Below are 11,756 nucleotides of genomic sequence, written 5' to 3'. Positions count from 1 at the left end.
GCCACCGCGAGGTCCTTCTGAATTTCTACGTTCAAACCCTGGAAAAAACGCCTTATTCGCCGCTGCTCGGTCATGATCAGTTCAGGGGCAAATTTGGATAGGCGGGTGAACTGGCTCTCGTATTCCGCGACAGACTGGGCCCCTTGGCGAAGTCGGATAAACTCATCTTCCTTCCGCTCCTGGACTAGAGGAGGGAAGAATTTCGCGTTGAACTCCCGCATAAAATTCACCCAAGTCCTGGGCGTCTGTTCCCGTTCCCATTTTTACCGTATGACGTTCCACCAGGAACGGGCCGCCCCTTCCAACTGGAAAACGGCGAAAGTCACCTGCCGTTCTTCGGTGTAGTGCAGGGCAGCGAAAATGTCTACCATTTTCTCGAGCCACCTTTCGGCGACATCCGGATCGGGTTCCCCAATAAATTTCGGTGGTGCGAACTTCTGGAACCTCTCAAGTGCCCTATCGTCGCTTTCGACATGATTGCCCGGGTTTCCAGGATTAGGGTTTGGGGTTTGGCCTTGTTGCTGCACCACTTGTGCCAGCAGGTTGGTCATTTGCTGCATAGCGGCAGCTATCTGCACGTTGGGGTCAACTCTCGGTTCAGGGTAAGGTCCAGAGGAGGTTTCCCCAGTGCCCCTTTCAGGCGTAGGTTGCCTATTCCCGCGCCCACGTCCCCGGCCACTACGTGTGCCTTCCATTAAATCTAAGTCGATCTAGATCACAAAATAAATATACTGTTAAAGGGCACCTAACCCTCCTTTTCGTAGCACTAAACAGGAACCAGTAAACAAGAACAATTAACTAAACAACTCCCTCGTAGAGCATGTAAACACATAACACATATACAGAGAACACATAACAGGATCAACAATTATACAGAACAGTCAGTCAGGTACATACAAAGTCATCCCATAAAACAAAAGGGTCCTCCAAAAGTACTATAGACAGACTAGGTCACGAGTACAAAAGAACTCACGAAAAACTTTCTTTCCCCCCCAGGGCTCTATCCAATATCCACGAGAACAACACCATTTATATCTTAATCAAGGTTGATCACACTTAACCACACCCGAACAGACCATATGAAGTTCCATTGAATCGCCTTTCTAGTTCGCCTAAGTCCTTTCTAACCTAGGATCTCATTGAGTTAGTAGCCAGGCACGAGAATCCCAAATAAGATAATTCACAACTCGAGCCGGCCGGTCCCAAGAGTAAATCATCTATATTAAAGATTCCTACCCGACATACATACCTAGCTTCCTCAAGTCCCATGATAATGATCCTTACTCTTATAACATGCACAGTTCATAGCTTATGCTCAAAAGAGCACTTATACCTTTCACGAAAGCAGGACCATAACACCACTTGGCCCCAAGCTCACTCCGCGCAGAGACCACGCGAAGTGGCTCTGATACCACCTGTGACAGCCCCACCTTCCCCTAAGGCGAACCAAAGGGGTTAGCGAACTGCCTACCCAACTCTCGCCAGGACTAACGGTTCGGTAGAGAACGAGCTAATACATTCCGGAGCTTACCAACGCGGGTAAACAAATCAAAATGTTAAAAAAAAAAAAAATGAAACCGAAGTCGGCTATGAATAGTAACCGACCCGTCAGAACCCAACCAAATATCAAGCAAACATTTACATCTTGAAACTTAGCATTTACAAGCCAAAGTGGCATACAAAAGTATTCAAAAGTGGATACATGTCTGGTTTGCCAAATCAAAAGGAAAACGGTCCCAAAAGTACATTTAGGGTTTCAATACATGAGCTATACAAAAGATATGTTCAACTAGCTCAATTTGGCAGCCAATTGTCAAATCCAGTCCAAAAGTATTTATTTTCGTGTAAGGAAAACAAATTAGCATATGAACAGACCAGAGAACGAGTGTGATAAAGTACACCCTCGCCTCCCTTTTATCAAAACAGTATTTGGCTCCAACAGTCATAAATCAAGTATTCAAATATTCAGATATTTCACATAACGGGTAGCAGGTAGTAGAACACTCACCGGGGTCAGTACAGATACCTCCCAAAAGAGAGCTTTAATCACCAAGAAACCCTAAGATAATCCAAAGAAAACAATTGAAGGTTCCACTTTCAAAACCGAGTATACAGAATGCACATGTGAGGCTCGACTACCAGTCGTATGCCTCGCCAAATAATGATTAAAGCAAGGGTGCAAAACTTGAATTTTTGGAAACGAAAAGGTAAAATGAAGACCTAGGCTCAAACAACCCAAAAGTCCTTCGCTCAAATCACAAGTAAATCCAACTAGCCTTCAAGTAAAATTTCGGCAGCATATCCCTTGTGTTTACCTAATTTCCAGCCATCATGGCTTCATTATTTCCTCAAATCAGTCCCAACATCTCGTACAAAAATAATCTCATTCCCAAAAGCCGTTCACTAGGCTTAATGGCATTCAAGTACAAAATTTAGTTAGGAAATGACCGGATATGAAAGTCAAGCCCTAAACTATTCAAATAAACACAATAAGACTCGATTACAAGTCATAAACCAATTCTACATACTACCAAAACAGGGTTCCCTAAGCATACACAAACAATAGAGGAAACCAGAAAAATCCGGAAATGATTTAGCTTTAGCCCTGAAAAAAACAGTTTTTGTCCTCATTTTGCGGTAATGGTGCGTTTGATGTCTTTTAGCGTATTGGTCACAACCAAAGCTACGCTTATCAGATTGCATTGAATTTTATACCTCTATGAAGCTAAGACAAAGGGCAACAACTTTCATGAAGACCACTCAATCCGATTCACAATTTATCTAGGTCAAAAGTACAGATTACAGAACCAGAATGTCCTTGTCAGTACTGAATTCAAATGATGATAACTCAGGCTACAAAAGTCCGATTGAGGCATTTTCAGGGGCGTTGGAAAGCTAAAACATAGCACTAAAACTTCTATGTTTTGGTCAAATTCTAATTCAGTACGGATCAGGGTGAAAAAAATGCAGTCAGATTGGTGAAATGTCAAAACTGTTCACAGAACTCTACCTATGGCAGTCAAGGGTAATTTTGTCATTTCACATGTTACAGTGCTCGGATTGAGTTGAAATTTTAGGGGAAGATATAAAACATCATTTCCTACAACTTTCATGTTTTGTACTAAGCCTAATTCGGCCTCCATCATGGTCAAACAGAACCGGTCAGAACAGGGTCACATGAATATTTCAATCTGGAATTTGGTGAATTCAAAGGGTAAACTTCACATTTCTAGCTTAAACCACTACCACAACCTCTTATACAAGATTATATACACCATATACCTTCCAAACAACAAGAATTATAAGTGAACCATTCAAAACCCTAACTCAAAATTCACCACTACAATCATCAAAATCACTTGGATTAGGCATCACAAAGCAAGAATACAAGTTACTACATAACTCAAACAAGACTAAGGGAAAGGGGGAAGATGAACAGCCATAATACCTCAATAAAAGGTTTGCAAGAGATATCCTTCACCTCTCCTTGAAAAATTTAGCTCCCCAAGCTTCCCAAGTGCTCAAAGAAAGGATTAATCGGTTTAGTTTCTTGATTTTCTCTCAAACTAGGCTAAAACTCAAGATGGAATTGAAGCTTTCTTCTCTTGTTTTCCTCCCTCAAGGTTCAGCCAGCATGCTGGAAAAATGAAGAAGAATGAAGGCCAAGAAAGGTTAAGAAGCTTAGTCTTGCATTTGGTCACCGCAAGGTTTCATCTTGAATTTTTCTTCTTTTCCTTGGTTTTATTGGTCAAAAATTTTGGCCATAGTGAGCTGATAAGGGGCTGATATTATGCATTAATAACAATGAGATGAAGTTAAGAAAGTGGTGGTCACGTGGTGTGTTCAATCGGTAGTGAACAATAACCGTCGGTTCAAGCCGATTTTCCTTAAATCGCGTATACTAGGGTTTTACTTATAATTCACTAACTTATTATTATCACTTCTAATCATAGACTTAATATCATCTAAAACTCACTCTTAATCACCAAATTTGATCCACACTCCGTACCGAATAGTCACACTATGAAAAGGCGTAAAAACCCTAATTTATCGTAACAATGAAGTAAAAAGGAAACCCTTGTTTCTATGATTATTTGTAGTTATTGGGGAAGTGAATGTGTATTAAAATTATTATAAAGTAATAAATTCCAAATTAAAGGGAATTTTAATAAAAATACAAGGAATTTTACGAGTCGTCATATTTACGACTAATAGACATACGTTTTCTCCATTTTTTCGGCTCAATTGGTATTTCAAAGTATAATTGCTTCAAAGTTTCAAAGTTTTAAGAGCGAGCATGAATTTTTCGAAATTTGATAAGTATCTTGAATACTACTTAAACGAGTTGCATTTACTTGATTTTCTTGAAGCGAAACTCCTATGTTTCGAACTCTAGAGAGTTTTACATTCGCAAATGATATTTTATGGCAGATTTGGACTCCAACCAAGGAGTTGGACCTGGACGTGACTTTTGATAGGCACTAGACCTTTGGTGAGTGCTTCCAAATACCTAATTGAACTGGACCCTTGTTTTCAATACTTGACCAATGTGATTTAATGATACGTAGTTTGTTCGATCGGGCAAGAGTGTACTTTATCGCACTTGCCCTAATATGATATATACTTGTTTATTGTTACAATGGATATTTGTGTATAAGGTGTGCACTTCCTGGAATTCCAGAAACCCTGTGGCCAGTTACTCGAGTCGAGCCGGCGAGGGCTTGGTCAATTGGGTAACTAACCCTGGGTCTTTTGTTTTGTCAACTGGAGTGATATCTCCTCGACTAATCGGTATACTCGAGTATTACCACTAGTGTTTATTGAGGATTTTGTGCCCAGTAGGGGGTTTGGATGGTGGACGGAGAGTAATTTAAGTGGTGCTCTACTGGATTGGTTACTTAACTTGAAAGTTGACGGAGTGTCAACTATTACAACTATTACTTGATCAAGCTCTGGTGATGCAATGAGAATTTGGCTCCTGAGAGCCATCCGTATCCTTGTACTTTGGAATGATTAGTACTTATCGTGTTATTGTTTCCTTTTAAAAGAAAAACTTCACACTCGCTCATTTTGAGATTTGCTACTTGAAGTGTTATTGCTCACTTTTATGAACTTTTCATGCTCATTACTTTGCTACATTGAAACTTGTACTTATAAATAATGGTCGATTTGCTATTTGGAATCTGACTGGGCTTTTAGCTCATTCCACGCCGTTTATTTTCCTTACAGGGGGTACGAACGAGGCGTGAGACCGGTACAGACTAGCGTATTCCAGTTTTTGAATTTTGTAATTGTACTCGCACGAGTCGCTCGATTAGGGTTGAATGTATTTAGAATTTCAAATCTTTTGATGTATTTGGGATTGTATGGATGGTTGAGATAGAAATGAATGTATTTGTATGTTCCAAACTTGGGAACTGTTATTTCGTTTATTATTGAGATTTCACCCTATTTTGTTTGATGTGAGTGAGTGAGTCCTGGCGAGAGTTGGGCAGGTGATCTGCCGAACCCTTTGGTTAGCCTTAGGGGGAGGTGGGGCTGTCACAACTACCTTCTTGTCTATTTCATTTGAGAATAGTTAAGTTTAATCTCTCGTGGCTGGATTGGAAGTGAATGCACATAAAAGTTATCTAGCTAGGGTTCTAGCCATTGTAATTGTTAAGGATTTTCTCTAGGTTCAATTGTGGTCGTGGCATGAGTGAGGAGAAACTCTTGAGAAGTAGAAGGAAATACTATAGAATCGAGTTTTCTAAGCAAAGAAGAGAATTTTGAGGACGAAATTCATTATGAGGGAGAGAGTGTGAGGACCCACAAACTTTCTTTCTTTTATATTATTTTATTTTAATTCTTCGAATTTATTTTCATTACTTTACTTTCTTATAAGTATTTTTCAGATATTTTTATAAGTAAGTACTGTTTAAAAATCATTTTTCTAGTATAAGTTCGTTTATAAGTTCGTTAGTCGTGTATATTAGATGTGGGACCCGCTAGTGCATTAATTACGATACATTTTGATGAATGAGTGAACGTTGCATAAAGGGATATTATTTTTACAAGGTGTTAGGAGATAATTAGAGACTAGCTAGATAAAATGAATCATTGGTGGACAAAAGGATGAGAATGAACTTTAAAGAGCCAAGTGTCACTACACTATTGGAGGGTGGATTTTGACCAAGCTTATTTAACTTTCCTAAACTCCAATTTTGACCCAATTTTCTTCCATTTTAAGCTTCCCTTGGCCGGCCCTCTTGAGGAGAAAAACAAGAGAGAGAGCCTTCACCTTGTCTTTCAATTTCTTGCTCAAATCTTGAATTCTAACCATTAGCTTTGTAAACCACTCCATAAAAGTGCTAGTCAAGGTAGTTTCCAAGGTAGTTGTGGTGTAAATTTGGGAGGAAGAAGCCTAAGCTACCATCTTTCTTGAGGTTTCAAGGTATCTTGCTTAAAAATCTCTCTTTATTCTTACTAATGGCAAATTATTGGCTTGTAGTTATTGAATATGTTATTTTGTGGAAGATTTCATGGTTTGAGGTAGGGTTATAGTAAATTTCAGATTTATTGGTGATTTTTCTGCCCTCATATGATGATTAATGGTTAGCTATGATCTGCTAGCTTTGACATGTGAGAAATCTAGTGTTTAAGTGCTAGGTTATTTTACCTAAAGAAATTTTCAGCTTGGGTGCAAAAATTCCAGCTTTAGGGTTTCTAATTTGAGCTACCATTTAGTTGTATTTGAAGGGTATTGTGACCCTAATTAGGTGTGTTCAATAGCTTGTGATTTATATCGGAAATTGTGGCTGAAATGAGATGAGATTGGGGTGTTGATGTTAGGTTGGAAAAGTAAAGAAAAACAAGGGAAGTGCTGCTAAATTTTTCGCAAGAACCCTTGAGCAGTTTTGGGAAATTTGCTATATCTTCATGTAGAAATATCAGAATTGAGTTTCGTTTGTTGAGTTTTAAACTAGATTCATAGAGTTATAAACCATGAAAATTTCAGACCCTGTTTCTGTCTGTGTGATTTATGGTGATTTTTCAAAGTTAACTGAAATTGCATACCTGTTCTGTCTTTTACTGGATAAAACAGCAATTTGAGGCTTCAATTTGACTCACTTGTGATCTGAATCTTATAAATGGGTCTTATGAAAAATTGTACCCCCTTGAGTCTATTTTCCGACGGCGTAAATTTTTTCAATTTTGGACTTAAGAATCTTGAGATATGATTTTTCAAATGGTGGTGCGCAAAATTGGAAAATCATGTTTTCCTAAAATTGTCCTTACTCTCATTTTCACCTTAAGTTTGGAGTTAGTAAATCATTGTAGGTATGGTTTTTGGTAGAAGTGAAGGGTTTGGGGTCATTTATGTTCTTTGGACCAACCGTTACCTTTTTACTCCAAAGCCGCCTTTTTGTCTCCTTGTACTAGTAGTTAACTTGGAAAGGCATACGACTTGTAGTCGAGCCTCATTTATGCATTCCGTTTACTGGATTCATGAATGTGGGAACTGTAATTGTTTTACCTTGGTTATGCTAGGATTTCTCGGTGATTAAAGCCATACTTTGGGTGAAAACTTTTGAAGTCTTTTTGCTTGAACTGGTGAGTGTACCACTCCATTAAATTGGTGCTTTCCTAATTTATCTATACTTGCAATTTGCAACCTGATTATCTGTGACCTCTGTATACTCTGTATGAAACGAGGGTGTACTTTATCACACTCGTCTCTTTCGTCTATCTATTCTGGTTCCTGTATATGTTTGAATCTGTTATCTGTATCTGTTTTGATGTCGTTTGGAGGTTTGTATCCAACGACCCTTTCGTGACTTTTGAGCTCAAAACCTGTGGCTAGTTACTCGAGTTGAGCTGGCAAGGGCCTGGTCGATTAGATAACGAACCACGGTAGTCTGTTTCTGGGAAATCTTTGGGTATTGGAGACTCCGGATTTCCGGTATACTCGAGTATTACCACCTACTGTTACTGTTGAGGTGTTCGGGCCCGGTAAGGGGAATGTTTGGTGGACGGAATTTGGTGTAAAGGGGTGCTCTACTGGACTGGTTACTTTGTTTGAAAGTTGACGGAGTGTCAGCTACTAATTGATCAAGTTCCGGTGAAGCAGATGGGAATTTGGCTCCTGAGAGCCACCTGTATCCTTTCGATTTGAATCACTTTGTTTAACTGTTTCCTGTTCTATCTGATGTGGGTATATGATTGATGAAAATGAAGTTACATGATTCTTTACTGCTTATACTTCTGGTACCTCATTGAGCGTAAGCTCACCCCCTTCCCGTTATCTTTGGTTTCCTTACAGGGGACCAACTTTGAAATCACGATTTTGGAAGAAAGGGTCGAGCTAGTGTAAACTGTGAGAACCCGTACTTTTCTTAATTGCTAATATTAATTAGACGCTTTTCCACATTTTATTTATTCGAAAATTGTGAAAATAATTTTTATTGAGTAAATATAGTTTTTAGATGATTTTTGTAGTATTAGTTGGTTTTTGAGAAAGTAAGAACATATATCGGACGTGGGACCCACTAGTGCGGAAAGTTCGGTAAAATTCGGCCAGTTAGGTTAAGTTTTGGACACCGGATTTATTTTACCAGGTGCTAAGAGATAATTAGAGGTTGTTATATGGATGAGAGTGGAGAGACAAGCCACAGGTGTTGAGCTCAGAGGTCACAGAAAGGTCGTTGGAGACAAGCTTCCAAACGACGTCAGAACAGATACAGATAACAGATATAGATACAGATACAGATAGCAGATTCAGATACGCGTTCAAAATTGGCATATGAACAGACCAGAGAACGAGTGTGATAAAGTACACCCTCGCCTCCCTTTTATCAAAACAGTATTTGGCTCCAACAGTCATAAATCAAGTATTCAAATATTCAGATATTTCACATAACGGGTAGCAGGTAGTAGAACACTCACCGGGGTCAGTACAGATACCTCCCAAAAGAGAGCTTTAATCACCAAGAAACCCTAAGATAATCCAAAGAAAACAATTGAAGGTTCCACTTTCAAAACCGAGTATACAGAATGCACATGTGAGGCTCGACTACCAGTCGTATGCCTCGCCAAATAATGATTAAAGCAAGGGTGCAAAACTTGAATTTTTGGAAACGAAAAGGTAAAATGAAGACTTAGGCTCAAACAACCCAAAAGTCCTTCGCTCAAATCACAAGTAAATCCAACTAGCCTTCAAGTAAAATTTCGGCAGCATATCCCTTGTGTTTACCTAATTTCCAGCCATCATGGCTTCATTAAAGCAATTCCAGCCAGAACAACCAATTACAGGCGCAATTCTTACATTCGGGTAAAACCAGAACAGCAATAGTAATTTCGACTTTTCTCACTCTACGCTACTCCGATTGACCTGAAATTTTGTAGGCACCTCTAAAATGTCATTCCCTACAATTTTAATGTTTTAAGCCAAGGCCAATTCGGCCTCTAACTAGGAGCTAAAAATTCCGGCAGAATGTTCCTTCACAAAACCTAATTTTCTGAAATTTCTTCCAAAACAGAAATTGATTGCAATTGTCCACTTTTTCCACCTTCTAGAACCATTATATACCATTTCCAATCATCATAGATAGCCACACAACCATGCTTATATTAAAACAGAAAAATCCCCAAAAATAATAAAACTTCATCACTTCAACCACAAATCAAGAAATAATCCATAATATTGCATCTCATACTACCACTAATCATGATTTAAGCATCAATTAAGGGAGGAGGGTGGTTCTTCACAACTCACCTTAGAAACAAGAGAGAGAGAGCAATAGGTCCTCTTAGCTTTCCAAATAACTCCACAAATCAACTCACTAACACTAATTGAAAAGGTTTTATGGAAGTAATTCAAGATGAAACGGTTAGTTTGTGAGATTGGGCAAGATTGGAGCAAGAAACTTGGAAGCTTTTCTTTCTTTTCTTGTAGGAAGAGGTTCGGCCAAGAGGAAGACAAAAATGAGGAATTTTTGGTGAATTTTTTATTTATTTGGTCAATGGTAAGAAAATGAATAGTGGTCTTACAAGTTCCTCCAATCAAATGGTGACACTTGTCACTTATTTAATGCAAGTCTATCACTTTGTTCCCTCTCACATCAATCCAAATAGCTTCCTCTAATTATCTCTTAACACCCGGTAAATTAAACCCAGTATCCGAAACTTAACCTAGTTGGCCGAATTTTTCCGAACTTTTCGCACTAGTGGGTCCCACGTCCGGTATACGCTCTTAATTTCTCAAAAACTATTCGATACTAGAAAAATCATCTAAAAACTATATTTACTCATAAAAATTATCTAGAAAAATTTCCGGATACAGAAAGTGCAGAAAACAAGCCATTGAAGATCAGAAAACCTAGAAAGATAATAAAACCTAGAAAATGGAAAAGTTACGGGTTCTCACACTCTCTCCCCCTTAAAGAAATTTCGCCCTCGAAATTTTCTTATCAACGGAATCTATCAAAATCTATGGTACCCAACGGGCCATACCTTCTATGTCCTCAGACGAGTTAGGATCCTGATGGTGTTCTAAAGAATACACCTGAGCCGGTGCCTTGGATCCAGTCCCTTCCTTTTCCGACTGTCCAGGGTTAGTCTTAGTTGGTTGCGGGGTCCCTTTTCCTTTTCGCAATCGAATTGGGCAGTCAGCAATCCGATGATCGGCACTTTCGCAGCGCAGACATTTTCGCTCTTTCTTCCAACAATTTGCCTCCGTATGATTTGGCCCTCCGCAATATCCACAGGGACCACGAGTAACAGAGACCGGTCCTTCCTGAGGGACATCACGCGACACCCCTGGTTGTCGTACTCCTCCGTTTCCCTTTCCCATCTTAGGGGGCGTACTTGTACCTTCTTGCTCAGAGCTACTCCCAGGAAAGCCCCTTTTCTTGGCTTGAAAGTTTTTCACCTGCAGCCTAGCATTTTCTACTCGTTGCGCCTTCTCTACGGCCTCGCTAAAAACATTAATCTGGGCCACCGCGAGGTCCATCTGAATTTCTACGTTCAAACCCTGGAAAAAACGCCTTATTCGCCGCTGCTCGGTCATGATCAGTTCAGGGGCAAATTTAGATAGGCGGGTGAACTGGCTCTCGTATTCCGCGACAGACTGGGCCCCTTGGCGAAGTCGGATAAACTCATCTTCCTTCCGCTCCTGGACTAGAGGAGGGAAGAATTTCGCGTTGAACTCCCGCATAAAATTCACCCAAGTCCTGGGCGTCTGTTCCCGTTCCCATTTTTACCGTATGACGTTCCACCAGGAACGGGTCGCCCCTTCCAACTGGAAAACGGCGAAAGTCACCTGCCGTTCTTCGGTGTAGTGCAGGGCAGCGAAAATGTCTACCATTTTCTCGAGCCACCTTTCGGCGACATCCGGATCGGGTTCCCCAATAAATTTCGGTGGTGCGAACTTCTGGAACCTCTCAAGTGCCCTATCGTCGCTTTTGACATGATTGCCCGGGTTTTCAGGATTAGGGTTTGGGGTTTGGCCTTGTTGCTGCACCACTTGTGCCAGCAGGTTGGTCATTTGCTGCATAGCGGCAGCTATCTGCACGTTGGGGTCAACTCTCGGTTCAGGGTTAGGTCCAGAGGAGGTTTCCCCAGTGCCCCTTTCAGGCGTAGGTTGCCTATTCCCGCGCCCACGTCCCCGGCCACTACGTGTGCCTTCCATTAAATCTAAGTCGATCTAGATCACAAAATAAATATACTGTTAAAGGGCACCTAACCCTCCTTCTCGTAGCACTAAACAGGAACCAGTA

Source organism: Coffea arabica, chromosome 4e (genome assembly GCF_036785885.1).
Source record: "Coffea arabica cultivar ET-39 chromosome 4e, Coffea Arabica ET-39 HiFi, whole genome shotgun sequence".
NCBI lineage: Eukaryota > Viridiplantae > Streptophyta > Magnoliopsida > Gentianales > Rubiaceae > Coffea > Coffea arabica.
The sequence above is the reverse complement of the archived record's forward strand: the minus strand, read 5'-3'. Positions refer to the sequence as shown.